This window comes from Botryllus schlosseri, chromosome 12, assembly GCF_051294905.1.
Source record: "Botryllus schlosseri isolate E-star chromosome 12, Bs_hap1, whole genome shotgun sequence".
In the NCBI taxonomy this organism is placed as follows: Eukaryota; Metazoa; Chordata; class Ascidiacea; order Stolidobranchia; family Styelidae; genus Botryllus; species Botryllus schlosseri.
The window spans coordinates 23522245-23528471 of record NC_137247.1 but is presented as its reverse complement, the minus strand read 5'-3'; positions in this window follow the sequence as shown (position 1 = coordinate 23528471).

The following is a 6227-nucleotide window of genomic DNA, read 5'->3' as shown; positions in this document are numbered from 1 at the left end:
TATAATACAGCTTCAAGCTTCGCTATGATTTCTATTACTGTCCCCCAATATTTAAGCAGGTTGTCAGGTCAGATCCCCGATTTCAATGTGGAAAGTAGATAATTTGCGAATTATATCATCACCGCATTAAAGAGTTTTTTTTAAATGAAGTTGAATCATTGCGAGCAAATTACAATCTTATTTTTTAATAATCCATGATGACCTTGTCCATACGGTATCACAGATCTTTCTCAAGATTAATATCATCCCTCTGGCATCTGACATGCCTGTGAGATCGATAATTGGCCGGAGAAAACTGACGAAATTTGCTGCCGAAAATGCCGTAGTATATTCAAAAGTCGACGTACTTTCAATTTGCGATTATACGGCTTGTAATGATTGAAATTAAGCCAAAAGTGGTCTGCATCATTTATGGCAATCTGAAAATATTTTATACAAATGCACATAACCTGAATTAATGAAGTTATCACCTTAATCACGTATAATGAAAATACTTATTCCGCGGAGTGAATGAGAATAAAAACGGTTTGTAATATATATGCGAATAACAATTATATTGATAAAATTCATTTAATCACCTTAAAATAGATAGAAGTCTTGAATCCGCCGTTACTTATTTATGTCGTTTGTGAATCGTGAATAACGGACTTTGGTTCCCTGCGGAAATAATGTATGTGGTTGGAAATCGTATATATATTAGAGAAGTGGTTTCTGACCGTTGGGAATCCTCAGTAGGGTGAATTTTGTAAGTTTAAGTTGAATCTTGAGTTAGGATAAGAGTAAAGGAACGCACACTCACAGAATATATCAATTTCGATCGCTTTGGCTGATTTTTAGCTATCTATAGGCAACGTTTAATGATATATGAAATATTCCCTTTTAGTGCAAATCCTCCTGATCGTTTTGAATCTAGCTTATAGTTGTGCTAAAAGTGGCGAGGTGCTAAAAATTTGTTTACGCAAGTGTGCGCCCACGTAAACAGCGTTCACCATACGTATCCTTTCATTTTTCCGGCTTACGGCGAAAGCTGATGCTAATCTCGCAAAGCGCGAAAATCTTTCTCGTCAAGGGATGAATTTTTTCGGTAATATTTGTACTTTGATCAAACGCAAAGCCAATGGATCTAGCGAGTAGGTTAATTTATTTGATTGCTTGCGCAAACAGCCCAATAGAATGTCGATTATGTCCTCTCTAGGTCATTTTCAACACGGAAATGTATAGTTGTAAATGATCAATGTTCATTATTGGTCTTTGACTTAACGAATTCCAGACGACCTTCATTGCCATGTTGATTAATTCACGGTCTCTCATCTTCTCGCGGGTGCGTGTGAGTGGACAGAACTTACTTGAGTTTTCCGGAAAGTAGATATACTTTGTTACTAATCACCGATAGCGTAACATCAAACAAGTTTGAATTATCACAAATCAATTCATTTCGTCTCATTTGCTTTATTGCTTGCATCGTCAAACTCTGTGCTTCCGTAATGGATCAGTATAAATTCCTAACTGTCGCATGAAATGAATTCTCTCCTCCCCTCGGTGTAATATATCGTGTGATGTGTGAATAACAAAGTTCATTACCTTCATGTTTACTCCACTATGATAAACTACTATTATTGAGCTTGAATTTACTATGTTCCGTCCACAACTGAATCAGTCAAGACATTTTCAGTGAAATATCAAACTTAGTCATCACAGTAACCGAATGTAATAACTGATTTGAGTAAACTATCATGTCAGTGGGAATATATATCACTGTATTAACCATTTTCATAATCAAAATGACACTTTGTCATAAAAAGAGGTTCCAAATACGACCACGATGTAAAAGAGGTTGGGATCCCCTGATGCAGACCGAAAATATACTTTCGAAACAGCTAAGGAATAAATTTATGCCCTTTGCCAGCTTCACTAACGCCAACTTTGTAGTGCTTTCATTCGGTGACTTCGATGGATTAGTTTCCAACCCATTTCCATTCAGTTGCACAATTTTCTATACCGCACCGCTTTCTGTGTTTTTCACTATGCCAATCTCATAAACTAGATCTGCGATGTGGAAATGTGTATCCTCGTCGCGCGCATTGATAGATGGAAATGTCCCTCAACTGAAACTGGTACTACTAAGCAAACATTTTATGAGTCAAGTAACACTCACTCTCATTGTATCGTATTACAGTCTTGATAAATAGGGGAGATGTGGTACCGATGAGACACTGGGACCGAAAATACTTGAAAAATTCTCTGTGATATTCCCATGATTACATTACACGACTTTGTCTACAATGGCATGCTGGCAGAATCTTTCCTTACATACAAATAATTTCGACCTGCGTGAGTCATGGAGTCTGTGACAAATGATTTACGTTTTAGGGCAGTGGTTCCCAAGGGGCGCTGGCGATTTTGAAGGAGGTGGAAACGCTCAGGCGGCGATATGGGGGGCGATGAAGAAAAATATCCATGCAGTAGATGATGAAGATGTAGTAGTAGGACATATCCCTTAATGGGTATTCAGAGCAAATTAACATTCAACAAAACAAGCGCTACGCGGCGACGTTTGCTACATATGTTTTCATAGATGTAGTGGGTTATTATAATTCATATAAAATGGATTGAGCGTACTTTTAGATCGCCAATTTCCCGTTAAAACACTACCGTCAAGCTTGTTGGGGTTATTTTCAACAAAATGTTTCGAACTAGGTGGTATATCCTGCAGCGCACATCGTGTGGATATTGAAGAAGGAGGCACTGTATATCACTTTTGAGAGTGAGAGCACCTTGTTCACAAAATATGCTTTGTGCACTAAAGGAATAACTAAATATACTTGTATTTGTGAGCTACAAAATCAAGTCGTCGTAATATTTCTTCATGGTATCATAAAGGATGATACTATCGAGAGTTGTGGTCCACAACCTCACATTGACGTTAAATAATATGAGTTGCTCCCTTTGAAATACATTCCTGGTAAAACTATTAACTGGATACAGCACTAGATTCAATGTGAGCAGATATATGCATTCCATTCTGAGTTAACTTACTTAGTCACAGAAAGCACTAAAACAAAATCCAATACCAATAATTTTCCGTATTGCCAGTCGCAGATGTGAATTCGGTATGCGTACATCTGATTCGAACCACAGGGTGTGAGACCGTACCCGATTGTTGTTATTTATAACCTAGACTTGACCCTGAATATACCACATACAATTATTATATGGTTTACTATTGTTGAGTTGTCCTCGACCGCTATTAAATCACGAAATATTTCCAATACTAAAGTCCCGAATAGACCGACTGGATTTGACCTCTTACCAGGACCGATACTGCTGCAACCCAAACCCACAATCGCGAGGAGGGGTGAGCTCGAAGGGTGCTCTAAATTATTTCGGTGAATAAACATAAATTATCATCATGTTTTGACGACTCCCCCACGAAAAAATACGCATAATTACAAAAATAGGAATAGGCATTTCGGTGCCGGCCATTACCACGCCACGATGCACGAAGTCATATGAAGTTCCTGCCAATATGGGACTCCGAGAAGTGTGCCAAACAGATTGTCAGCATGAAAACCTTTGCTGAAGAGGATTTCGCCGTAAATTTCGATGTATATAAGTCTCATTGTCCATAGGTGCTTAAATCGCCCGTGTCGAATTATCATGTCCTTACAATCGGCACCCCAAGGGACAAATAACATCCATCAGAGAAAAATTATTTGCCAGTGAAGAAATACCAATTTTGAAGCATGTGCTTCTTTAAGTTCAATACGTGTATGCGTTTCAATATCTTTTGACTATATAGCGCAGACCTGGGCAAAGTGCGGCCCGCGAAGCCATTTGTGCGGCCCGCGAAAGGTTGCTTGGAATTCGTAACATAAAACCTGTTTTTTGAATGTTGACGCGTGGACTAAAACCATAGGCTGTATCAACTAAACAGGAAATTCGTCGAATTTAAAGCCTGTTCATTAATATGCCACAATTACGCTTCCAACGTACCTCGCATGCATAATCCAAATTCAAAATAAAGGCAATGGGGCAAAGTATGAGTAGCAATAAAAGACACAAGAAATCACTCTTTCCATATAGTTTAGTTCAAACCTTCTTTGTTGCCATTGTCGCATTTCGCATTATACGGTATTGTTACGTGAGACGTTTCCAAATCTCTAATTCGTAAAACAAGTCAATCGGTGCTCGTGATTATTATATGAGTCATCATCACTCATAAAGGCTGAACGGGCATGTCAAAAAAGTAAGCCGAAAGCTGAAATTCAAAGAAGGTTAGAGCACTAAATATTTGTATACTGGAGTTAGGGGTAAACCTCTGCTTTCACATGTCGCCGAGATTAAGGATTTTAATCATGACAAAAACACGAAAGTTCAAGGGAGTGCGAATTGCAGAAAAACTGCAAGCTTCGCTCAACATTAAGGCTATTACAGCTGCACAGTGCACACTGCTCGGAAGACAGCGACCGAGACAATAAACATTTTACTATGCCATATACATTTCAGTGCAGTGGTTCTCGAACTGCATCTGAAGAGGGGCGCGAAGCCAGCATTAAAAAAGAATCTCGCGCTTGGCGCGATTTACCCCGATATCATTGTGATGTACTTATGACTCTGTGTATTGTCCGACTTTGATATTACAGAATTCTCTCATCATCAACCATAACCTTCCATGCCAACAAACAACCCGTTGGGGTTGCTAGCATTCGCGTTGCTCTTTTTAAGATTTCGTGATATCATGATAGGGGGGTCGACAGTTTTTACTATCATAAAGGGAAGCGTGCCTAAAATAGTTTCAGAGGCACTGTCTTAGTGAACGTGGAGAGGGGTTTAAATAGAGATAAAAATGTATCATGTTCAACATTGTTTCGACTCATGACGACAAATAGATAATTTTTTACTTAACCGCCACTTTGTCATTTCCTAACATCAACATATTCACTGATCAGCATCAATACCAATGTAATTTAGAAATACAATTAACACACGCTGGAAAATACAGCTAAAATTTTTCACTCGGCCCGCCAACGTATTTTTTACTTCTCATTTGGCCCGCGAAGGAAAATAATTGCCCACGCTGATATACCGGACCAAAAGGTAACAAAATACCAACATGCAATGAAGTAATTGTACCAACGGGCACGCCCAAATATGTTTAATTATTAATTACGTGGCCTTCATTTTCCAATACACCAGCTCACTCAGCGCTACTGGTAAATCTGATTACGTGGGCTGAATGGATAATACATGGGCTAAGAGACATATGTATGCAATTACCACCGATTCATTCACGCATTATAGAAAATTTTGGCGCATAGGGCGACCTGGCCACACAAACTTTTCTGACCATCAAAATCACGTGACGGGATTATTGGGGGCGAAGCCCCCAGAAGTTTGGTTTATTACGTCATGGGTACCCACGACAACCGTTTTTAGGGGGACTGACGAAGTGCTGTTACGTAGGGTTACCATATTTTGGAATCGGGAATAGAGGACACTTTTTCAAAATTTTCAGACTTACAATACGTGAGTAAAGTCCGGAAAAAATGGTAAATTTACCACAAAATTGCGGTTGGTTGACTAAAAAAGGGTCAACTTTCAGGCTCAACTCCAAAACTACAGTTTTTCTTCTGGATTTTCCGTTGGTTGACCCCCAAAAAAGTCGTCGCTACCGTTCGAACCATGATTTCCTGTTTAGCATCATTTATGCATATTTTCACTCGAATCTATCCACTTAGGGTTGTCCAAAATTTGGAAAATCTTAAGAAGACTCCGTGATTGTGTCTAATTCTATAGATAATTGATTAAAAAAAAACAATTAGCCGGAAAGAAGCTTACAGGAAAGTCGTTAAAATTTCGGGCTGAGCGTTTGAAAGTAGCTGCTCAAGAAAGGGCGTGCCACCGACCATAGAACGGCGAGAAGACTAGTAATCAAATATCTACGGCTCTTGATTGGCTAATTGGCTATGCTTCAGTGATCACGACAGCAGCAGCTTGCTGATCAGGTGTTCAAGGAGTCTGCTACTGGCGGAGATTCTGAATGCGCATTGTTGGTAGGTTGGCAGGTGATGATTTAAGATTAATTCAGGACATGTTGAGATACGAAATACATGATTACCAAACAACAGCTGCTGCACAAAAACTTTCACAGCATGACTGCTTTATTGTGAAGGAAATGGCTGAATCCTACATGCCGTGGTGATTTCATCGGGGGAAAGCAAAGACGC